This window comes from Procambarus clarkii, chromosome 62 (genome assembly GCF_040958095.1).
Source record: "Procambarus clarkii isolate CNS0578487 chromosome 62, FALCON_Pclarkii_2.0, whole genome shotgun sequence".
In the NCBI taxonomy this organism is placed as follows: Eukaryota; Metazoa; Arthropoda; class Malacostraca; order Decapoda; family Cambaridae; genus Procambarus; species Procambarus clarkii.
The window spans coordinates 21,402,062-21,429,534 of record NC_091211.1 but is presented as its reverse complement, the minus strand read 5'-3'; the positions used below and the strand labels follow the sequence as shown (position 1 = coordinate 21,429,534).

The following is a 27,473-nucleotide window of genomic DNA, read 5'->3' as shown; positions in this document are numbered from 1 at the left end:
AGTCGTTGAGATGTAAGTTTTGTCGTAATCACACTCGGACCTTGACAACGCACTCAAGAGAGTGCGAAAGACTTGGTGTAAATTTTTCAACAAATGCATAAGTGTGAGTTTTTATTCAAAGTCAGCTTTCGTGTGGTCCATCACTATATATATTGGTACTTTAGTATATTTCGTATATTGGTAATTTTTTTAGCTATGATTATGTGAGTAAATAAATGTCACTAATAATGCTCCAAGGGAAGGAGGGAAAAGGTTAAGAACCCCTGCTCAAGAGGACCACTGGAGGAGCAGTATATTCTTGTAGATGAGACTGGAGAGGCAGTGTATTCATCTACAAGATACTTGTATAGTAGTGATTCTCTAGGGCAGTGATTCCCAACCCGTGTTCTGCGAGCCCGTATCCGGGGTTCCACGAGAATATGTAGAAGCATGTGAAAAAATTATAACTTGCCACCTGTTTTATAAATGAGTAAAAACATATTTGTAATTATTGATGCTTAAACATGACCTATTAATAAAACAATGAAATGTTTTGAAACTATTGTCATTTTTTATTAAACGTAATTAGTAAATAAAAATAAACAAAAATATTACTCTTGTAACATTTTATTCAAAAGTATGAGTTAATTATTACTGATTACTCCTACTGTGTTACAAGCCTATTCTGTAATTTACCCAAGACGAACCTAATATGATTTAGCCAGGTAGAAAGATGGCTCCCAAAAAGTTTACAAAATATTCCAAAGATTCCTGCAAATAAAAAATGTTGAGAATAACTGTTCTAGAAGTTACTGAAGGCACAGTGTGCTTCTCAAAATCAGGGTTTCTTAACCCTTCTACGATTATAGGCCCCAATAGATTACCCAATATATCCCCCATACCCCTGTTTCGCCAGACTCCTGAAATCACAATCATCATTATCATTCCTATTAGGCTTTTTTTATTATTATTATTATTTTCTACCACAGACGTGGCCACACATTTACAATGCTAACCAACACATATTCACTTTCTTCTGTCCTCCATGGACAGAGTTAGAGATGTATTAAACATATAGTTCAAGGGTTAATTGAACAATCAACTACAGAAGGTGATTCGGTGCTTTTAAAATGCTAAGCTAACCTACATACGTAAATACATAGATACACAGATTTACGTATGCCCTACATAAAGTGTTCGATGTGTCTTTTACATAGTGTCATTAATGTGAATTTACAAAAGTGAAATGTAATTCTGGTTATTAGGTACCAGTATGACTTCCAAAGATGTCGATAGCTTGGTTTTATTTTACATATGGATAGCTAGGAACAGAAAAGCTGAAAGGAAATCATAAGGATTTTATATTTATGTACAGAACAAATGGACAAGCTACCTACATCGGATGAGATTTTTGTTTTTGCTTTCTGCACTCAAAACTTTCAACATTCACTCAAGCTCAAAACATTCGAGGTACAGTGACAATGATACTCTCACGTCATCTGACATATCAAGTTGATTTTTCCACTTTGATTTCAGGTTCAGTAATACAGAGAACCATTTTTTCACAAAAATAAGTAGCTTTTTTCAGCGATCAAAGATCGATTACCATGACCCCATTATTTGGTTCCCATACCCCAATCGGTATGGTGATTCCCGGTTAAGAATCCATGCTCTAGATAATACTAGAGGGGGCAATGTGTTGCTCAAGTCTAGACTCTAGACTAGAGGAACACTGCTCCCTCCCTCTAGTATTCTCTGGGTCTAGAGGAACACACTGCTTCTCAAATATCCACTAGAGGAGCATAGCAGTATCCTCTACAGTAACACACTATTTCGCGGTAATCCTCTAGAATACACTCTAGACTCTTAGAGGATACTGGAGGGGCAATGTGCTCCTTTACAATATACTGGAAAAGCAGTAAATTTTCCAACTTGATGTTTGTGGACCAATAATCAATCCAGAATTATATAGACACGACTTATAACAAAAAACAATTCGTTATCTGACGTTCAAGCAGTGAGGGATTTTCGATAAACAATGTTAGAGGAGCAAAGTATCGCATCCTTTTGATTGCTGCGCTCCTGAAGTACAGAAAAAAAATCCTTTTGATATTGGACGGGTGCTGAACATCCCCAAGCGATAGACTGGAGTCGTTTTCTGACAAAATTGCGGGAGTCGTAGTTAAAACAGTTTTGAATGTTACAGTGTAATTGCTGTACATTCCTGTTACTGTAAATGGCCCCAAACTTTACCCATTGCAGACATCGCCAAATCCTCTATGAATACCGCATAATGTATTGAGTGGAATCAGATATTTAACATACAGCCTTAGAGGATTTGTTTATGACATATGAGTTAAAGCATCAAACTACATTATTGCATGAATTTATTTTATACTTGGAAGTGTCCAAGATTTGCGCAATAGCAGTTCTTGTAAAGGAAAGAACTGCTATTGTGACCGAGATGAGGAACATAATAGGAGAACAGGTGAACGACTGGCTTCATACTTGAGTAAATAAAGGTTTAGAACTAGAGAGAATATCAACATAAAATCTAAAAGAAGCTGTTGAAAACCTGAGAAAACAAGCCGAGAGACGATGATAATCAATGTATCAATGTGTCCCAGAAATTTTGCCTGATAACTGGTAATGAACAACCATTATGCCAATAAGCACAATGAACAACCATTATGCCAATAAGCACAATGAACAACTATTATGCCAATAAGCACAATGAACAACCATTATGCCAATAAGCACAATGAACAACTATTATGCCAATAAGCACAATGAACAACCATTATGCCAATAAGCACAATGAACAACCATTATGCCAATAAGCACAATGAACAACTATTATGCCAGTAAGCACAATGAACAACCATTATGCCAGTAAGCACAATGAACAACTATTATGCCAGTAAGCACAATGAACAACTATTATGTCAGTAAGCACAATGAACAACCATTATGCCAGTAAGGACAATGAACAACTATTATGCCAGTAAGCACAATGAACAACCATTATGCCAATAAGCACAATGAACAACTATTATGCCAATAAGCACAATGAACAACCATTATGCCAATAAGCACAATGAACAACCATTATGCCAATAAGCACAATGAACAACCATTATGCCAATAAGCACAATGAACAACCATTATGCCAATAAGCACAATGAACAACCATTATGCCAATAAGCACAATGAACAACTATTATGCCAGTAAGCACAATGAACAACCATTATGCCAGTAAGCACAATGAACAACTATTATGCCAGTAAGCACAATGAACAACTATTATGTCAGTAAGCACAATGAACAACCATTATGCCAGTAAGGACAATGAACAACTATTATGCCAGTAAGCACAATGAACAACCATTATGCCAATAAGCACAATGAACAACCATTATGCCAATAAGCACAATGAACAACCATTATGCCAGTAAGCACAATGAACAACCATTATGCCAGTAAGCACAATGAACAACTATTATGCCAGTAAGCACAATGAACAACTATTGATGTCAGTAAGCACAATGAACAACCATTATGCCAGTAAGGACAATGAACAACTATTATGCCAGTAAGCACAATGAACAACTATTATGCCAGTAAGCACAATGAACAACTATTATGTCAGTAAGCACAATGAACAACCATTATGCCAGTAAGCACAATGAACAACTATTATGTCAGTAAGCACAATGAACAACCATTATGCCAGTAAGGACAATGAACAACTATTATGCCAGTAAGCACAATGAACAACTATTATGCCAGTAAGCACAATGAACAACTATTATGTCAGTAAGCACAATGAACAACCATTATGCCAGTAAGCACAATGAACAACTATTATGTCAGTAAGCACAATGAACAACCATTATGCCAGTAAGGACAATGGACAACTATTATGCCAGTAAGCACAATGAACAACCATTATGCCAGTAAGGACAATGGACAACCATTGTATAATAGATTGTTAACATCTTCGATAAAACCATACGTGTGAATCTCAATTATTTGTTATTAATTAATTTACCATATAAAATAGGAACAAAATATTATTTTAAACTTACCTTGTAAACAGTTGACTGGAATCCTTCTTGCCAAACCCGTACGTATATTAGCTGTAAATTTACGGCGTTCTTCTCAAGATCGTGTTAGTAATTCCGTACATTTAGTCCAACCTTTATATCCGTAAGTATTCCGTACATTTGTATTAAGGCAAGACCGCGTGCACCTTCACTTCACGTCTCAAGTCAACTGCCTCGTTAGGAGAGAGAGTGACCACCCACGCATTCATACCATATCTTCCTCCACAAAAAAATCTAACACATTTGAACAAAAAACTAATGTACACCGTTGTTAATTTATTAAATTATTCCTCAATGTTTATATCATCATTCTAGTACTATGATAATGAGTGTGATAGTTTACGGAACTGTGATATAGAAAATATATTTGATAATTATTATTTACGGACATGAATTTAATGAGGTGGTAATGCTGTAGTGCTGCCGGACCCCGGGATAATACTGAGCCTATGTTGTTCAGACTTTTTAGTCTTAATAATTATACACATTAATAATAAATATTATTGAGGGAACATTCCAGCATCAGAATGCCTTCTACAGCATATTAGTTTAAGTATACCATATCACTTGATAAGGTTTTGCTCTGAACCTTATTTACGCGGTTTTCATCGTACGTCTGGCTTTTTCATCTTCCATATTTTATTCAGCAAGAGGGCGGACGAGGCTACTACAAACATCATATTAAGTATTTGAGTTAAAAATCTGAAACCCACCAAAAATGCAGAATGCTCTATAGTCAATACAATTGAAATAAATAATATGTTAACTAAATGAAGATATTTTAATTTGAAAGGAAATAATTGTAATAGGGTAAGACATGCTTATCTTGTTTCATAGCAATACGCAGATATTGAAAGTCCCCATCTACCTTATTCACTTGTGTTGCTGATGATATCCTCATAATGCAGCCAGAGTCTGCCAGCGCAGACTACTGATCACATGCCTCTGTATGACTAACCATCCTGTGTGATGGGGATTTTAGCACCACGTAGCTAGCTTTTTGACTCACTGTACTCCCCTTCATACAGTCTAGGGCAGCTGCACAAATGCACATGTACCTCATGTATTAATAAAAAAAAAGCTATCTTTTTGACACACTGTACTCCCCTTCATGTAGTCTAGGGCAGCTGCACAAATGCATATGTACCTAAAGGTGTTAATAATAGCAATACGCGTCACTGGGTAATAGTAATTATTTTATTAAATAATATAATTAGAGATATATGAGGTGTAAATGACACGGGAAGGAATACTTTCTGTATCACTGTTCTCAGATGATATAACATTGACAGTGATAATCAGGACAAGCGAGGAGACTTATATACTGCATGTCAGATCCACAAAAAAAAACGGTTATTAGGCTATTGAAAGTAAACGAAAAAATAATGAGAATAGGAACTTATGAAAGGAATAATCAGAAGGATAAATGTACCTGACAAGTGACGTAACACAAGTTCACACACACACACAATCCCAGCAGCCAACCCATCCTCCTGTTTAGGTAATACTTTTTGTATGTGCACCATCATCTTACATAGACATACATACATGTATGTAATTACAGGACAATTACATACATGGACGTAATTACATACCGGCACAATTACAGTGAAATATTTGGTGCTATTCACTTTACATTCCGAAAAAAAATAAAGCTAAAAACCAAACTCAAATATTCCTGGGCCTAGTATATCACATATATATACAATATTAGGCCTCAGATAGCGTGTAATAGGCCTATGAAGGATAGGTTAGATTAAGTTAAGTTTTGTTTGCAACATCAGTACAAAAACTTTTCCAGTTTGTCTAAATACAATGAGACCGATTTCTACTTTCTAATACCTTTTACGTCACTATATGTACGCTGGACCTCATCATTACTATAAGTACTACCTAAACAGGAGGATGGGCAGCATCAGAAGTGTATGCTCAGTTGTCATTAATCAAATAAACAAAGGTGTTATTCTTAACAACTTATACAACCGTTACATTTCTGGCTGAACAAACATGTGCACAGCAGAGCAAATCAAACTTACATTTTTACACATAAATGTAATAGCATTTAGCTTATAATATTAATGGTGATATATATTGTTAAAACAGTGTGTACAAGTACTTACAACGGTAGCAGCAATAGTAACAACAATATGAATAGTAACAGTAGTAGTCATAGTAATGCCAACAGAAGTAGCAATGGTAACACTTTTACTAATGACAACAGTACTTTCGAGTTAATAGCCCTCGTAGCGATAACTCATTTACAGAACACCCTGCAAAGATTGCAATATATTCTATAAAGGTCAAACATCTAAAGATTTGATATTTCGAATTTTGATGGATAAATATCATGTAAGAACTGGTCAATTATCTAATACTATATTTGTTCACGTGTCACAAAAACTCTCATCAGATTGATTGGAAGAGAACTTCTTCAGTAAATAATTATACAAGAGTTTACAGAAATTAAGTAATCTGTCAGAAATCCTATTTAGCGTCATTACAAACTAATTAAGTAAATATTCTTTTACATTATTATTAGTTATATATATTTTGTATCAATAAAGAATTTCAAAGTTTATAGTTTTATATTATAATATTCAGTTTCAAGATGCTATATATTAATTCTGTATTAGTTGCTATAGATAATTGAATCATCACGGCTAATTGTCCTCATTTGTTGCTCTATATGGCTTGCAATTAAACTGTAACATGTTTTGTTCGGCCAAACATGCATACATATACATCCATCCTCCTGTTAAGATAGTACCTATTGTGACGATCGTCAATAGTCAGAATACGTACGTTTTTAGCTTTTGGATAGTAGTATACTGACTAGTAAGGAATTATTTTAAAATAAATGAAGATAAAACAAAAACTTAAATATTCCTAGGCCTAGTATAGCACACATATGTACTATATTAGGCCTAGGGAGGTTAGGTTAGTTTGTCAAAGTAATACAAGTAAAAAAAGTTTTCGGGTTTGTCCAACTCAATAGTTCAGATTTGTACTTTCTAATTTCGTTGTACGTCGGTATATATACTATGGTCCTCATCCTTACTATAAGTACTACCATAACAGGAGGATGGGCTGATATTGACAAAGGAATCGGAGCCAAACTATTGTGGACCAGCTCACGCTTAGGTCTCCTCATACATGATAAAGTCTATGTGCTGGCCAAGCTTGTAGCATATTAAGAAAAATAATGTTGAATATAATTTTAGGTTATCAAACAGAAGTTCTAAAAAAATAAAAGGAGATAATCCTCAAATTATTTTTAAAAGAACAAGAGTCCAAAGTGAACTAATAGATCCACTATCTATCACAATTAAATGTGTCAAACTCAAAACTTGTATGAGACAAGTAACAAGACAAGTAAACATATTTACACACAGCTCGAATGTGACTAGGCTACGAAACTCTCTGGCAGTCCAACTTGTAATGGGAGTAAGACCCCATGAAATGTAAAGTGTGTGGACAAAGACAGGGTCACACACGAGAACATTACATCCTCGATTGTGTGAATATTGTGCCGTTAAGAGATAGATCTAAGCTAACGTTGCATGAAATGGCACACCACTTTATTGTCAATGATAAAATACCTGAAATTCTTGTATTGTATCCACATTTTGCTTCCAGTAAATGAAGGAAATATAACCTATGCAAGAGAATAAAGCTTAAGTCAGGTCACGTTTCTTAACATATGTGACGTGACTTAATCTTATTCCCTTTTCTTTTTCTTACCTTCCTTACGGTTTTTACCTTACCGGTGTACTATGCATTATGTGTACTTGACCCTCCTGGTGTTGTCTGAAGTAATATAATATACATCAAATGATATAGTTTGGCTACACTATGTATTATATATATATATATATATATATATATATATATATATATATATATATATATATATATATATATATATATATATATATTAGTTATATATATATATATATATATGTATATATATACATATATATATATATATATATATATATATACATATATATATACATATATATATATGTATATATATATATATAGATATATATATATATATATATACATATATATATATATATATATATATATATATATATATATATATATATATATATATATATATATATATATATATATATATATATATATATATATATATATACATATATATATATATATGAGCCTTGCAATACAAGTTACATTTCGCGAAATTATGCAATGAACTGAGGCTGTATATTCTACGATAATGTTATTCACAAGAATTCAACCAACTACGAACCACTTAGTTTGACAAAGGGAGCAGTAGAGCAACAGAAGTACACTTACATCGCATCAGGCTTGGATACCCATGTGCATGGGAAATAGGCTTACAGGTTCCTGAAGATGAGAGGAAATGTCAGCACTGTGGAGAAATGCCCGACAGACCACTGGAACATTATCTAACACAGTGCACAGTTACAACCCCATTAAGATTTCAACTTAGATTCAACAGAGTAGAAGAAGTTGTTAAACACATATGGCAAAATCTTACTAAAGCGACCATACGAGTGATAAATACTCATACTCCGCCCAAGTAAAACAGAAACAAGCAACACTTAGTGGGCCAGCCAGAGGCTTAGGGCCCGCGCAGGAATATCCCTGAAAAAAGTTATTATTCATTGTAATTGCCTACGTGTAATTACTTAAGTGTAGTTACAGGATGAGAGCTCATGGTGTCCCGTCTTCCCAGTACTCTTTATCATATAACGCTTTGAAACTACTGACGGCCTTCTCACTTAGCTTGTTCCAACCGTCTACCACTCAGTTGGTAGACGGCAAAATATAATGTTCTTATATTTCTTGGGCAGTTTTGATATTGAAATAATATATAAGATATGATATTGAAATAATATATAAGACATTTGGTATGAAAAGTTATATAAGAGAATGATGATAAATGATAGATTGGAAATCTTATGCATGTTTTATTCATTACGATTTTAAATGATTGTATGAAAATTCTGATAATTTTATATTAAATGTTCTACTTTAAATGACAGATTAAGTGACAAATGACTGGGCGAAATTGGCAACAATAATAGAGGAGCCAGATATAGGTAGAAGTACGCTGCACGGAGTGACTGTGCAAGACATTTCATTGCTAAATAAACATAAGGTTTGAATATATTACATTTCATAACTGTCATATTTAAGAGTAAATACCAAAACTATGTTTCTCCATCTGAATTCTTTATTCAACTGCCTCTAGACTGTGCTGCTTGAGAATCTGAAATGCCATCAGTGGCGCTCATTATTAAATTGAATCAAACGTTCTTAGATATAATAAAAGATTTCATTAAGTTATACAAATATCTTAATTGTTCCTGCCTTTCAAGATGGTAATCACTTAAAACTAACAGATTTGTCTCATGGGAGGCTCTATTTTTGTATTTTAATATAAGAATTTATGATATATTTATATAAATATTCCGTTTCGAGACGAATCGTCTCGAAACTCAGTTTTTAGTGCTCGTTTCGTCCCTTATTTGGGGTTCTGGAAAGAATTTTTTTTTTAGCAATTCGGAAAATTCCTTATATTTCTTTATATAAATATAAAATAGGACGTAGAGAAAACGTACAGTATATCTCATGGTAAAAAGTCAGTGTCCCTATGAAATCTTTACGGAATATCGAATTATTTATACACAAAATCTTATTTAAATTAACTCCTATTCCAATTAAAAATTACATACCCTACGTATATGGAATATTTGTTGAATATGAGTTAATTTATCTTAAATTTTGTGTGCAAATAATGCTGTGATTCGAAGATTAGTGAAATTGAAATTGAAATTGAAATTGAAATAAGTTTATTGAGGTAAAATACACACAAAGGGATGAGGTAGTTCAAGCTATTCCCACCCCGTTCAGTACATCGTGTTAATACATACATAGACACACATCACAAGCAATAAACATATTACCAAACATTCTGAGAGATAAACATCTACATTTCCTAGATTGTTGAAGGTTTGAAGTGGACGCCATGTCACTCATGCCGACATTAATGTCAGCTTCACCAAGAGTCTGAGTCGCCGAACACAACTACACTCAAAAAAATAAATAAATAAATAGTTGAAGAGCATTGGGGGTCATTGTTTACGAAGAGGGAGTGAGTGCATAATGCGTGAGAGACAATGTAGTATGATGATGAGGCTTGAGACCCCGCGAGCGGGCAGCCCGCGAACCGGTGCCCGGCGTGACGTCAGAGTCACGTGACCCGCGACACCTCGGGCCAGTTGGCTGCGCCAAAGTCTCGCGGCGCACGCTCCCTCGCGCTGCTGCCCCGCAACCCCTTTATTTTAAGTGTTCGAGTGCGTTTTTCGGTCTGTTTTTCCGACGCTGCATATACTAATTTAGTGTGCGTTGATGCTCAGTGTTCCGTCGAGAAAGTGTCGTGTGATCTATGACAAGTTGGAGTGAGGGAGGTGCTCAGTGCTCCCAGGATCAGCTGGGCACACTTCCTGGTCTGGTAAGTTCAACTAAGACCTCTACTACCATTTTAAAAGCACTACGATCACCTTCTGTGGTTAATTGTTCAATACATCCCTGAAGTATATGTTTAACACATCTCTACATTTCACCATTATAAATTCACATTAATGCATTCATAAATCTATGTATCTTATGTATTTACGTATGTAGCTTAGCCTAACATTTTAAAAGCACTACGATCACCTTCGGTGGTTAATTGTTTGCTCCCAGGATCACTGGGCACACTTCGTTGGTCTGGTAAGTTCAACTAAGTCCTCTACTACCATTTTAAAAGCACTACAATCACCTTCTGTGGTTGTTCAATAAATCTCTGAACTGTATATTTGAGAAATCTTTCACCCTGTCCATGGAGGACAAGAAAATGTTTATATGTGCTGGTTAGCATTGTTAATGTGTGGCCACGTCTGTGGTAGAAAAATAATAATAATAAAAAAAACATCTAATTAACATATTACAGCCCCATCCTCCTGTTCTGGTAGTACTTAAACCATGAGGACCATAGTATATATACCGACGTACAACGACATTAGAAAGTAGAAATCTGAACTATTGAGTTGGACAAACCCGAAAACTATTTTTTTTACTTGTGTTGCTTTGACAAACTAACCTAACCTTCCTAGGCCTAATACACAATATCTGAGCCCTAGTATAGTACATATGTGTGCTATACTAGGCCTAGCAATATTTAAGTTTGTGCTTTAGCCTCATTTATTTTAAAATAATTCCTTACTACCCAATATATCTAAGTTACGTACGAACGAATAGTGCATTAGGTAAACAAATATTTTTCCGTATTTTAATATAACTTTTTCAGATAACATTTACATGCGTGATGCATGTTATTTGGGTAGTGTTTAATGAAGAAGAATCCAGTGATTAGGTGTTAATGTAGCCTAACAAGGCAGATACGTTCAATCGTGTGAGGTGCAGCAGTAATGACCCAGATAACCCCAGGAAGTGATTCCAGCGGCCTGTAGGCCTTGGGAAGAGCGGTATCAGGGGAAAGCGCCAAGCCATTACGACTATATAGCACTTGGAAAGGATCAGGATAATGATTTGAGATGGGACGCGAGGGGGGGGGGGCGGAAGGGCAGAAATATCCTAAGCTACTCTATCCCTTTGAGATGTATTTTCTTGTCTCAATAAACATACCTGAACTTGAACTTGGCCTAGGAAGCCACTTTTGTTTTGTTAATTATAAACTTAATTAATGGCCTGCCTCAGCCGTTCACAAAGAATGTGTAGATTTTAAGGCTAAATTTACTTGCAAACCTTTATATTCTTCTAAAGTTTTTGAGGCTATTGATGTTGGGTTAGGTTAGCTTGGATTATTTAAATAACCTTGAACTAAAACTCTAAATCTGGGCTCGAAACGTCATTTGTACGAAATGTTTTGTATCCTCAGAAAATAATTGCTGCTGTATAATAATGTTAAATAGTAATTATTCTACATTATAATAATATAATACTAATGTAAAACTGTTAAATTTATTTCACGAATGAACTAATTACTAGACTTTCTTATACAGAGCATGTGCACAAACATTAAAAACATTTGATGTTTTGATGAAACATTCTTTCACCCTATGTCCCTGTTACCTAGCAGTAAAATAGGAACCTGGGTGTTAGTCAGCTATCACGGGCTGCTTCTTGGGGGTGGAGGCCTGGTCGAGGACCGGGCCGCGGGGACACTAAAGCCCCGAAATCATCTCAAGATAACCTCAAGATAAGGGTTACATTCTACCATCCTCGAGACCAGAACATCTAGCATACTGCCCCAGCCGTCATGAGAACGTCAGAAGGAAACTGCACAAAGCCTATTGGCTCATGCAACACTTTACTTCACCTCACTCTCAGTTACATATTCGGTTGCTGCGGCTAAATTGTATCCATTTGAACTCTGCCGTTGAGTATGTTGACTGGAACAATGAAACGAATCTCTTAGCGTCAGGCGTTATAAAATGATAGACTTAACTCTTTGGAGAGTTCATTTTTTTAGCTTCTCAACTGAAGAAAACATTAGAAATAAAAGACAAGATTCAGGCTTGAATCATTGATCTAACTCGTTCTTTCTTTCTTATTCAATTAGATATCTGCTAGCAAGATATGTTGCTATTATAACCAATATTTCCTAGAACTTTTAGAGTTTTTCAACATGCTGTCTCTCACGGGCAAGAGATCTCCGCACAACCCGGAAGCGGGGTGAGTACGTGCAGAATTTAGAGCGGGAAACATTTCTGGGGCTGTGCGTACCCTCGTCAGTTGGAAGTTCTCCTTCGCCTGTCGCTGCTGGGAGAAACTCACTTTATCTAACCAGATCCTTCCCTTTAAGAATTTTTTTTTAATTTTTGTAAGCATAAAGGTGACGAATTAGCTTGATAAGGCTACATTGGGAAAGGATCAAGCTACATTGGGAAAGGATCAAGCTGCATTGGGAAAGGTTCAAGCTAGGAAAGGATCAAGCTACATTGGGAAAGGATCAAGCTACATTGGGAAAGGACGTTATTTCAAATAGGGAACAATTACTATCTATTTTATTGCATTACTAAGAAAGCCAGACTGTAGTCAGGGAATTTACAATATTTAATTTTTTTTAGTACTGAAATTAACATTACCAACGTTATAATAGATAAATTGTGAAATAAATTACAATAATTTGGGTAAAGTTAAATTTCTCATACTTCAGTTCTATGCAGTTGACTCCTCCTTCACCAGTGTGTTGAATAGGCTGCGGCTCTTACATCTGGGAAAGCTTTCCTTACTTGCAAATTTTTGGATGAATTTCAGGAGAACACTAATCAGCTCATAATTCTATCTTGACCTCACTTCCCACTACAAAGTTGCATAACTATCGTTAACAATACTTCAAAGATTCTTGTTCTTAGGAAGTTGCGAGTTATATATCTTTATGAAGTTAATTAATATACACATCAACGGCCTCTTATTGGGGTTACTGTTGTTATTCTTCCACATCCCAGCAACCTTACTAGATATGGTAGCCGTCAGGTTAGTACACATTACCTGCAGTTGACCGGTATAGTCGTATTGGAGATTTTGATGCCAGACTTATCCTGTGCATTATCATTTCCCTGTCAATGATTGGAGGCCTAAAAATATGCAATTCCATTTAATGAGTCGATAGGCAAATTATTTTGAAAACTCAATTTATATTGTAAAATATTTAGGTCACTTATAATTTACCGCAAAGAACGCCAGAAAATTGATTTTGCAGGAAAATAAAGGGTAAAACTTAGAAATCACTGAATTTGAATTATACTTATACCAAAAAAATTTACATTCGTTCTCAAGTCCAATCACAAATCCAACATTTTGGCGGCTTCGAGATTTTTTCGACTTAATCCCAACTACAATTTGCGTGTGTGTATATTTCTGGGAATACACTAACATAGCCTAATCGACAAGCTAGTTTTGTGACGTTATTAATTGTATTCACGAGGACCGAGGTAGAGGGAAGATCATGCAACATTTGAAAACCACATCGATGTATTTTATTGTAGCGGCAATCTCTTCAGTTATTAAAGCTTCAGTCAATGCCTAGATTAAGTTATCACATTTCGTCCCTTCTAGGAAATCTGAAAGTATAGATGAAGTAGTTGTCTCCAAAAAAATCGTTTATGTATGTAGAAAAGAAAGGAAAGGCTAAATTAGGGCGAAATATAAATCCTATTCAGGTTGAAAGTTCGACATTTAACTTCAACCGTCCATGCTATTCTCTAACATTTTCAAAGAGAGCAAACTGTGCGTGACTTACACTAAGAAATCACATCGCCGTGATGTAGTAGATACTCACAGAGATCACAATAGCGTGATGCATCAAACGAACTTATCCACAAGGACCGTGATAAGGCGCGTCTGGGATCATCCCGGACGTAGATTCGAACTTTCAATCACAGCCCCTTGTGGATTTGTTCATAAGAGTCGAGTTATACAATTCATTTCATTGGATAGTCTTGCAGTGCTATCCTAATTGGCGAATTGGAAAGGAAATTTGGAATAAACATAAACCAAGTATTTCTGAGAAAATATTAAGATTGACGGTAATCTTTGCGGTTCATTATAGAGTTAATTAAGAGAGTTTGTCACAGGAAAAAGCAGCCACTAGCGAGGCAACGTGAGGTGAGTGCTCTCGTGGTCCAACGCCTCGGCCCAATTTTCTTGTCACACAAAAAAGGAAAGCTAAAGTTAAATTACATAATTACCGTGTTTCATATTCCTTTCCTAAAGTGAAGCACTTAAGGGTAATGAAGGGCAAGAGATTTAAAGGTAGATATGTTTTAATAATTATCTGAGTAACTTTCATTGCATAGTTTAATGACACTATGTAAAAGACACATCAAACACTTTATGTAGCATACATAAATCTGTGTATCTATGTATTTATGTATGTAGCTTAGCCAAGCATTTTAAAAGCACTACAATCACCTTCTGTGGTTGATTGTTCAATAAATCCCTGAACTGTATGTTTGACAAATCTTTCACCCTGTCCATGGAGGACAGAAGAAAATGTATATATGCTGGTTAGCATTGTAAATGTGTGACTATGTCTGTGGTAGAAAATAATGATAATACTAAAAAAAATTGCATAGTTAACTGAGCAATGTTGTCGTTTAATGTTTTCAAACAACTCGTATGAAAGAACATTTAACCAATAAAAACCATTGTAAAGTAGTTGAATATAAGAAGGGTGTGTTCACCTTTCACAAAGTGCAATTTTATAGATCCAGTGAATTTGGAGAAATGAAAGAAAGGGTTTAGTAGTTTCCATACTCTGACACTGGCCAAATGGAGCTTGAATTACAGTGTAGTCGGGCCGTATTAGGGTTAATTTGATGGGATTGTTATGTCCGTGTACTCAGTAACGGGGCAAAAAGCGATGCTGTACAACACGACCACTAGTGGTAATATATTACGGAAATATACATCAGTATAAATTTCTGGGTAATATACTGATATATGTAATGCTATTGTTAACATTGCTATTACAATTATAATTATGATCATATTAATGATTATCATATAAATAATTATTGTCATTAATTGTTCTAATATTATTATTGTAATTTATTTTAATTGCCATTGTTAATATTGCTATCGTTACTATCAGTAGGATCATATTGATTATTATTATGTGAATTACTATTATTGCAAGTCTGAAATTGTAAAGCGACTTATGTGAATTACTATTATTGCAAGTCTGAAATTGTAAAGCGACGCATAAGCTCCTCTCACAATGTACTTTATGTGTTCCTCTGGCGACAGTTTACTATCCAAAACCACTCCTAGGTCTCGTTCATTACTAGAGTTCTAAAATTCCTTTCCACATAATTTGTTAGTTGTGTGTGGTATATTTAACCTAATTCCACATTCCAAAACAAGGCATTTATTCATATTGAATTCCATTTGCCACTTTGCGCTCCAAGCACTTAATTTATCTAGAGGTCATTACAATCGTCTGCGTCTCCTATCTTCCCCAGTATCTTACCATCATACGCAAACATGTTCATATATATCGGTATTCCTTCTGGTAGATCGTTTATGTGGACGATGAACATTACTGGTGCAAGAACTGAACCCTGTGGTACTCCGCTAGTAACACTTCTCCAGTCAGATACATTGTCTCTGATTACCGCCCTCATCTGTATGCCAGTTAGAACATTTTTCATACAAAAAAGTGTGTGTGTGTGTGTGTGTGTGTGTGTGTGTGTGTGTGTGACAAAGGCTGCATGAACGCATCAGCCATAAATCGTAAGAACTGACGCGACCAGGATTCGAATCCCAGTCGCCCGGGATCTCCCCCAAGCGTCCAAGTTACTGTAACCTCCTCACTCCTCACCAATGATCGTCTTATCAATCATTGGTGAGTCGGATATATATATATATATATATATATATGTATATATATATATGTCGTACCTAGTAGCCAGAACGCACTTCTCGGCCTACTATTCAAGGCCCGATTTGCCTAATAAGCCAAGTTTTCCTAAATTAATATAGTTTCTCTAATTTTTTTCTTATGAAATGATAAAGCTACCCATTTCATTATGTATGAGGTCAATTTTTTTTATTGGAGTTAAAATTAACGTAGATATATGACCAAACCTAACCAACCCTACCTAACCTAACCTATCTTTATAGGTTAGGTTAGGTTAGGTAGCCGAAAAAGTTAGGTTAGGTTAGGTTAGGTAGTCGAAAAACAATTAATTCATGAAAACTTGGCTTATTAGGCAAATCGGGCCTTGCATAGTAGGCTGAGAAGTGCGTTCTGGCTACTAGGTACGACATATATATATATATATATATATATATATATATATATATATATATATATATATATATATATATATATATGTCGTACCTAGTAGCCAGAACTCACTTCTCAGCCTACTATTCAAGGCCCGATTTGCCTAATAAGCCAAGTTTTCCTGAATTAATATATTTACTATAATTTTTTTCTTATGAAATGATAAAGCAACCCTTTTCTCTATGTATGAGGTCAATTTTTTTTTATTGGAGTTAAAATTAACGTAGATATATGACCGAACCTAACCAACCCTACCTAACCTAACCTAACCTATATTTATAGGTAAGGTTAGGTTAGGTAGCCAAAAAAAGCTAGGTTAGGTTAGGTTAGGTAGGTTAGGTAGACGAAAAAACATTAATTCATGAAAACTTGGCTTATTAGGCAAATCGGGCCTTGAATAGTTGGCTGAGAAGTGCGTTCTGGCTATTAGGTACGACATATATATATATATATATATATATATATATATATATATATATATATATATATATATATATATATATAAATTATATATATTTGTGTGTGTGTGTGATTCTGGCACGAATGTTCCCGTTATTCCTTATGTTTTTCTTCACTGAAGCAGGAAGTTGAAAAATTAAGTTCTCCAAAGTTCATTGTTACTTTTTTTGGGTTTGACGCCTAGTGATGCATTTCGCAAGATCTCACCTTACATTCTCCAAGACAAATTCTTCTGTGCTTAGCACCTGGTTATATCTTCTTATGGTGAGGTGTTTAGATGACATATGGATAAATGACATTACATGGGGGATATTAATAAGGTATTAAATGTATCAACATAGAGTGTGACATGTTGGCAGTTGATGTTCTTTTGGCTGCTTCCGTTCCTGTTGCAGGGTCATTCGGTCCAGCTTCTGATTTGACGCAGGGTCTTGAAGACCCCCGGGCCAACAGGGTCTTGCGCCTCGGTCTAGATTGCATGGCCTGCTATGTGGAAAATCAGGTGGTAGGCACTCACGACACGTTGAAGTCAATGGCATCATTAAGAGGAGCCTTGCCTCTGCCCAGTGTCTAGCAGAGAGAGAGCCCAGTTCTCGACCAAGCTGTCTAAATCACTCCAGACCAGTGTGCTTTAAACCTTCACTAATTAAGTAAATAATAGATCTATTTCCTTAGCTAGCCGTGATGATCTTACTAGTTGGACATTATTGCTTAATTCTAGTAATATTTTGCTAGTAATTACTAGCCAATAATTATTAAAAAGCCTTATTCCATCAGTCCCTAAAATGGTAGGCTAAAGCTGCTAAAACAATTATTATTAGATTCTTACACATAGCACTTTAATTTGTGTAATTGTTTTAAATTTGTCTAAAAATTAAGTTGCAAATCTAAGACAAATACATTTTGTGCAATACAGGATTCTGAATGGTAGTTCCATTCATGATACTTATGTAAGTTTACGTAATAATTATATTGCAAAAATACTGAAGGTTTGGATATTTATAGGATTTTGGATCTTTCCAAATGTATATTTACTTTATAATTATTTTTTATGATAATTATAAAATTGAAGGGTGGTTCATAATTAAATGTTAATACTGCATCGTCGGCTTTGAACATTCTAGTTATTATATATTGACCGCCAAATTAAAGTTACTTAGCAAGATTGGCTTTCATCACTTAACTTGGCAAGGCAGGAGGTGATGAGAAGAATTTGTCCGTTGTACAGCTTTAGAAAGATAATGCAATGGGCATGCGTGTTGGACGAGATGTACTCATCGACTTGTACTCGCCTAGTTGTGCTTGTGGGGGGGGGGTCTGAGCTCCGGCTCTGTACTCCCTCTCAACCGTTAATCACCAGCTGTAAGGTGTCCAAAGACTATTGAACTCTTTCATATGGAATTTAATGGAGCTCTACATTTATAACTTTATATCTCCTGCAATTCACTTCTTAGTGCGTTACATCTGTTCACTAAACTGAGACCGGGAAAATGATATACTGTGTACCATTTGGATGTTCAGTTTCAGCTTGTGTCTCCTTGATCGCATACCACGCATTGTAAATAACTTTGTCCTATCAGCTCCCCTGTTAATTTTGCATATGGCAGTCATATTTCTGTTAACTCTTGTCTTTCAGTAACATGACTTAGATTCATTTGATCTCTTCGTAACTTATACCTCTTAGTTCTAAGGCTACTCTGGCATCATACCTCTTGATTTTCTCCAATATCGTTTTGAATTAGACTTGATAGATATTATATAAGTGCTGCATATTACATAAGTGCTGCACATATAAGGTCGTGAATGATTCCCCACTCATATTTCTAGTCGGTTATTCAACCCATTCTCCTGTTTAGATAGTTCCTATTGTGACGACCGTTAATTGTCACGAATTCGTACGAACCTAGCATTTAGATAGCAGTAGAGATGTATCAGTAAGGATTGAATAATCCTTACTGACTAGTAAGGATTATTTTAAAATAAATGAAGCTAAAAAACAAACTTAGATATTCTTAGGCCTAGTATAGCACACATATGTACAAAATTAGGCCCCATATATCGTGTATTAGGCCTAGGAAGGTTAGGTTAGGTTAGTTTAGTTTGTCAAAGCAACACAAGTAAAAACAGTTTTTCGATTTGTCTCACTCAATCGTTCAGATTTGTTCCATCTAATGTCGTTGTACGTCGGTATATATACTATGGTCCGCATCGTTACTCGTAAGTACTACCAAAACAGGAGGATGGGCTGGGTTGGGTAATTATGTTGACCAACGTAGCATACATACGCCGATAATGATAAATGTAGGCTTTCTAAGGGAGGTTTGGTGTGATATCCCCCACTGTGTAATTACCTAAGTGTAGTTACAGGATGAGAGCTACGTTCGTGGTGTCCCGTCTTCCCAGTACTCTTTGTCATATAACGCTTACGTTATAACGCTTTGTCGTATAACGCTTATAATGCGTACTGGAGGTTTTGGCCAACCTTCTCATTTATCTTGTTTCAACCGTCTACCACTCTGCATGCAAATCAAAAAATGTCATTTATTTTTTCGGCACTTTGTTTCCTTAGGTTGAATCTTGTCCAACCTTGTCTTGTCCAATGCCTCTTGTCCTTGAGGTTGCTGGTTTCAGACATTCCTCTTTGTCAGTTTGGTCGATTCCTGTTATTATTTTGTAAGTGGTGATCATGCTGCCTAATTTTTTTCTATCTTCTGGCCTTCGCATATTTAACTCCTCTCTTCATAACTTGTTTTTTCAGTTCCGGAAGCCATTTTGTAGCATGCCTTAGCACATTTTCCAGTTTATTGATTTGCTTCTTGAGATAGGGGCACCATACAACTGCTGCATATTCCAATTTTGGCCTCACAAATGTCATGAGCAGTTTCTTTAGTATTTCCCCACCCATGTATTGAAAAAGATTCTGAAATTGGAAAGAGCATCATATGCTCCTCGCACATTCCCCATTATAGCTATTTTCTCCAATTCCACATTCCATAACATGGCATTTATTCACATGAACCCCATTTGCCACATGGTGCTCCAAGCACTTATTTTATGTACGTCAATTTGAAGGGCTTAACAATCATCTAGGTTTCCTATCTTCCCTAGTAGCTTAGCATAATTAGCAATCATGTCCATGTAATTCTGTATTCTTTCTGGTATATCATTTATGTACTAAATGAATAATATTGGCGCAAGAATTGAACCATGTGGTACTCCGCTAGTAACACTCCTCTAGTCAGATACCTTGTTTCTGATTACTGCCCTCAGCTGTCTGTCAGTTAGAAAATTTTTCAGCTATATCAACAGTCTTCCTGTCACCTCTCCAACATTGTTTCAGTTTCCTAAACAGCCTCTTGTGTGGGACTCTGTCAAAAGCCTTTTGTTAGGTCTAGATAGTCAACCCATCAATCTCTTTCCTGTAGAAACTCTGTGGGTCTATCATAAAAACTAAGGAGATTTGTTACACAGGATCTTTCTGTTCGAAAACCATACTATCTGTTATTATATCATTATTCTCCAGATGTTCTACCCATTTGGTTTTAATTATTTTTTCTAGCGACTGCCACCCTTGTTAATGTATGTACTCACCTATTTGTGCCTGCAGGATCGAGCTCTAACTCTTGAACGCCGCTTTTCTAGCTGCTGGTTTTCAATTGCAGTGACTCCTGACCTATTTCCCTATAATTCCTACTTTTAAAGTTGTATATGGAGTTTGCTTCTACAACCTCCTCCTTTAGGTCACTCCATTTACTCACTATATCCGAGTCTCAAGGTTTCATTCGTGTCGCCTTGTTCTGTTGACATACACTGTAAACATTTCCTCTTTTTCCAACCTGTCAGTCCCCCGAAGTATTTTAAACGCCTGTATCATGTCCCCCCCCCTCTCTTCCTTCTCTTTTTCTTGCGTCGGCAGGTTAGTTCCTACAGTCCCTTCATACCTCATCCTTCGCATCTCTGGGAGGAGTCTCGTTGCAAACTTCTGCAACCTTTCGAGCTTTATTATGTGTGTGCGAGTGAGAAGAAGGGAGGGGATTATCAGGGGAAAGCGCCAAGCCATTACGACTATATAGCACTGGGAAAGGGTCATGATAAGGATTTGGGATGGGACAGGAGGTAGAAATGGTGCCCAACCACTTGGACGGTCGGGGATTGAACGCTGACCTGCATGAAGCGAGACCGTCGCTCTACCGTCCACCCCAAGTGGTTGGGAGAATACATATTCTCTTGTGGAAGAGGGCCCGCGTCTTCCGCCTCACGTTTATAACCTGTTCTGTTTATAAGATAGGATATTTTTCTTGTTCTACAAATTCATCTAGTAACAAGCTTTTTTGGTCTATTGTTATTACATAAAATGCGCTCGATGCTCTCTATGTTCCTCTGTTGTGGTATTGTCAACAGTGAATCAGAGAGATCCTGTACACAAGCCTCGGGACAACGAAATGACCAGAAAGATAAAGACCCGGACGTACTTCAGTTTTTCTTACCAATTTTATTGTACTCGAGAAGATATTTTAACACTCCATTTCACATTAATTGATTGGCTTCATATATCTGTTTTTAGAGGAAGGAGTTGTTGTCTCCTTCTCATAATACTTAAAGTTAATATGGCATGATATTTTCTTATTTCATTCATAATATATTATTATTATTTGTTACTGAAGACTCCAGACACTACTTTAAAAAGTTTTTACATCATCTTAGATTATTTGACTTCTAAATATCTTAAAAAAGTTATGAAAAGTTGCTCTCCGTTATAAAGTGATTATAGAGGAGGAAGGTTGGAACAGTTAATAGGCAAAACATTCACCCTCCTGAGAGTATATATCAGGTAACTGAAAGACTAAAGAGGCAGGGGAGAGAAGCTGGGAATGAGGTGGAGAGAGATGGTGCGGTTATAAGGAGTAAGTTATACCCCATCAGGGAGGGTGAAGCCCAGCCAGCAGTCGCCAGTGGCCGCCCTTCCGCAGTCTGGAAAAGACTGTGGTGTTGGGGTAGGGCATATAAATAGCTTTCCGTTTGCGTCTACCTTAACTTCAGCCTCTGGATTTGCATTCTAGAACTGCTACCTTTAATTCTGCCCTTGAAATCTCTGTTCTCCCCCTCCAGAATTTTATTTTATCGCCATTCCACGCCCTGGATTTTTCCTTGTGTAGTTCATACTTTTCTTTTATAGGCCGGCGTCATATGTTTGATTGTATTATCGGTGTGAATTGATGTATTGCTTTCTTTGTGGATTTGTTTTGAGATGTCATTTGCATTTTTTTGTTAAGTACTGAAGACAACGTTAAGTACACAAAATATCAAATTGAAGAGTGGAGTGTAGGTCGATGATTGTTTGTCCAGATCGAGACCTTGTTCACTGCAAAATTTGAACTAAATAACACTGGCTTTTGACTTTATACCAAAATAAATTTTGCACTCATATGTAGGGACCCATAGCCTCGGAGAAGAAAATAAAGAGTACCCAGAGAAGACCTTGTGGATCCTCACTGAACACTTTAATATTTTCTTCTCCTACCACCCCTATTCTTTTAGTATGTATATATATATATATATATATATATATATATATATATATATATATAATATATATATATATATATATATATATATATATAATATATAATATATATTATAATATATATATATTATATATATATATTATATATATATATTATATATATATATTATATATATATTATATATATATATTATATATATATATATATATATATATATATATATATATATATATATATATATATAATTAATACCCTATTAATGCCACCTCACCCCATCCACCTCACTCAAATGTAGATATAAACAAATCGGAGATGTGTAAGTTCTATTCAGTTGTGTATATATATATATATATATATATATATATATATATATATAAATTATTAAATATGACCGAAACAGTAAGATTAATAATTCTAACACGAATTTTCTCTATCTTTCTTACATTTCTTTTCACTGTTGATGGTAATTCAAAGATCAATTCTCCAAAATTCATTTTTATTTTGGAGAATTGATCTTTGAATTACCATCAACAGTGAAAAGAAATGTAAGAAAGATAGAGAAAATTCGTGTTAGAATTATTAATCTTACTTTTTCGGTCATATTTAATAATATATATCTACAGGAAAGACTGCTACCAAAATATACTAATATATATATGTATATATATATACAGTATATATATGTATATAAACAAGAAAGATAAAAAAATTGATCCAAGAATAACCACAACTCTTAATTATACATAGTTTATGTATTAGCCTTTGGAAGGGAAGGGAAGTATGAAGAAAAAGCGCCATACAATGGTCGATGTGGGGATGGTGGTGGACGTGTTGGCAGCGGCAGCGGCGGCGGTGCTGCGGTCTGGTGGAGTTTGCTGCAAGAGACCTCATTGTGCCACTGCCTACAGGTTACTGGCACTGGATAACTACATAAATCTGTGTATCTATGTATTTTACGTATGTAGCTTAGCCTAGCATTTTAAAAGCACTATACAACCACCTTCTGTGGTTGATTGTTCAATAAATCCCTGAACTGTATGTTTGACAAATCTCTCATCCTGTCCATGGAGGACAGAAGAAAATGTATATATGCTGGTTAGCATTGTAAATGTGTGGCCACGCCAGTGGTAGAAAATAATAATAATAATAATAAAAACTGGATAACTTGCTTTTACATTGGGAATCGCCTTTCATATCTTGCCACATGGGATGCAGTATGTGTAGGACGTCTAACCATGATTAGATAAACGATTAGAATGACTCAAAATATGTATCACTAAATAAGAAAGGGGGAGAATTCATTTATGGTTTTCCTCGTCGCTTAGGCCTAATACGGTTGTATCGCATTGTGTATTTTGAAGAAATTTTATGTTTTATAAGGGCTCCAAATTTGTTATAAATATTTTCATTTCATATATACATTACTGATGTTCTAAACTCCTCGGCTGCTTTACAGTTTCTATATCTGTTATTACCTGATTGTCAAGAAATGTAATTTATGTTTATGTTCTGTTATGAAGGGTCCGGTATGATAATATATTAGTATAAAGCATTATATCTTTACAATATTTATATATGTGCAGATGTTTGCATGTATAACTATTTTTAACTTGCATTAAACTGTTTATTGTGAACCTGAACGTAATACTGTAAAATAACTCGACTTAGGCTATGATCTTATTAGTGAACAGTATTATGACACTATGACTAATCCAACCCATCCTCAATTAATATAACCAATCCAACCTGTCCTCGATTGAGAATGAACAATCAAACCCATTCTCTCTAGTAATTATAAACAATCCATCCCATCTTTAAATTATCATAAACAATCCAACCCAGCCTCAAATTATTATTTACAATTAAACCCAGCCTCAAATTATTATTTACAATTAAACCCAGCCTCACATTATTATATACAGTTAAACCCATCCTCACATTATTATTTACAGTTAAACCCATCCTCAAATTATTATATACAGTTAAACCCATCCTCAAATTATTATTTACAGTTAAACCCATCCTCACATTATTATTTACAGTTAAACCCATCCTCACATTATTATTTACAGTTAAACCCATCCTCACATTATTATTTACAGTTAAACCCATCCTCAAATTATTATATACAGTTAAACCCATCCGAGCAGTACATATATCGACTGGGAGATGTACGAAATCGGAACTGTTGTACGTAAAGAGAACTCCACATTTTGTAATGTTAAGCAGTTCCAAATATGGACTTACTCATGTACGATAGGACTTATTTTGTGCTTGAGCACATGCCTCTCAGTCCCTACTATTACTGTTTTTTGGAGGATGGCGTGGAATATCTTGGTTAGTGTATCAATAATGACAGTAAAAACAATACTAAAACATGAAAAGGACAATAGTCAACATCATTTAAAACAAAGCATGATCTTGAACACCGAATAAATGAAAGCCTATATTTAATCTTATTTTTAACGAAGCTAGATATGAGTTAACCGTTCTTCAGAGATCATCTTCGAAGCCTCAGCCATAATATTTGATAAGTATTATATATATATATATATATATATATATATATATATATATATATATATATATATATATATATATATATATATATATATATATATATATATATATATATATATACTGTATAATGAATTAGGGTCAGTAAGTGTCATAAAAACAACCGAATAACTCTCTCCTTTGCTTAAGGAAAATTACATTGAGTTGTGAATTATTATATTAAAACAAGTAGTTGCCAAAAAAGTAAGATCATTTTGAGTACGGGGGAGAGACACCCAGGGTGTCTCCAGCACTTCCTCGAAGATCATTCAAATCAAAACTTGTCTTTCTGAATTGGTAGTTGTATTTTGTTTCACCACCCAATTATGCCTACATTCTGTTTAAATGCACATTTCAAGGGCCCATCATATTTCGAAATCACTCATTTGGTAACTAAAGAAAGCAGTTCTTAAAATAATAGTAATTGTTTTGTGATGGTTGGTTGGTGCCAAACGCTGATTAAATGTTGGGCGCGAGGTGGCAAATACTCTTCCTTTCCTTTTCACACGCCGGACTCTTATCTCCCCCTCGTGTCACTGCTTCCGCCTCTCATTAACGTTACTTTTGTGATCTGTTAATACGTATACAACTTCCTCTTCCAACTGGCATCACTCTACGTCTTTCTATGTGTTATGGTGACGCTTCGTAAAGATGCTGTGTTATGGTGACGCTTCGTAAAGATGCTGTGTTATGGTGACGCTTCGTAAAGATGCTGTGTTATGGTGACGCTTCGTAAAGATGCTGTGTTATGGTGACGCTTCGTAAAGATGCTGTGTTATGGTGACGCTTCGTAAAGATGCTGTGTTATGTTGACGCTTCGTAAAGATGCTGTGTTATGGTGACGCTTCGTAAAGATGCTGTGTTATGGTGACGCTTCGTAAAGATGCTGTGTTATGGTGACGCTTCGTAAAGATGCTGTGTTATGGTGACGCTTCGTAAAGATGCTGTGTTATGTTGACGCTTCGTAAAGATGCTGTGTTATGGTGACGCTTCGTAAAGATGCTGTGTTATGGTGACGCTTCGTAAAGATGCTGTGTTATGTTGTCATACGGCAAAGCATGATCTTGAACACCGAGTACATGAAAACCTACATTTAATCTTATTTTTAGCGAAGCTAGATCCGAGTTAACGCTTTTATTTTTGGTAATTGACAACGATGGCTGAGTGCGTGGATGTCCTCCCTGAAAGCCATCATGACACTTCTTAGAAGTGCTATGTTGCAGTACTTTCTTAGCCCTGCTTTTTTGTCATTATTTCTAGCGTTTCAACCGTTTTTTTGTCTTGTTATTATCTATTTATTGAACATTTATGTAATGCTAGAATCCGTATTGACATTTGGTGAAGCTTGTAAGGAAAAATGTGTTCCGGTACAATCCGAGGAAACTGTATGTCGTTTCCTAGTAAAAATTGTGACATTGTTAGTGGTAAAAATGGAACAAGAATATTACTGTGAAGAATTAGGATATGGTTTGATATCTTACACCAAGATGAGAGTTCATGTGGCCCACTAAGTTCTGTTGTTTAAACGCTTTTTCTTTAGGTGGGGAACCTTCCATATATGAAGACCACATTGAAGTTAACTGCCCTCTACTAAGGCCGCATTCTATAAATTGTTATTAAATATACTGCAAAATGCAATCGTTTGTCAAAAAATCTGATTCATGTATGCAAGTTAAAGAGAAGGAAGATGATTTTAACAAACTAAACACTTTACAGACCTTTTAATGATTTTTAGATAGCTTTTTTTGCGAATAAGCATTTGGATATCTGGATCCATCATGGAGGTACGCAGTTTAAACTTGTCTACCAGGTGCATAAAATATTACCTTGGTAAAACTCAACCCCATCTGCAGGCCTTTTCGGTGCCTTGGATACTTAAGCTAGTTGTGGTTGGTAAGGAAATTTCACAGAGATCATAGTTCTTAAAATCAGTGTTCCTTTGATTAATGAATGTAACAGGCCTTAGATTAATGTTAGTCTATAACTTG

The 27,473-nt window shown here is 35.4% G+C and overlaps 1 long non-coding RNA gene across 1 annotated transcript in view; it reads left to right on the top strand.

Moving 5' to 3' along the window:
• The first annotated feature begins 10,382 nt into the window (after window positions 1-10,382).
• LOC138354281 (uncharacterized) overlaps window positions 10,383-27,473 on the top strand; it is a 957,217-nt gene continuing 940,126 nt past the window's right edge. Inside the window, exon 1 of the long non-coding RNA XR_011223529.1 lies at window positions 10,383-10,600. This is a non-coding gene — a long non-coding RNA (uncharacterized lncRNA). The remainder of the gene's footprint in view (window positions 10,601-27,473) is intronic.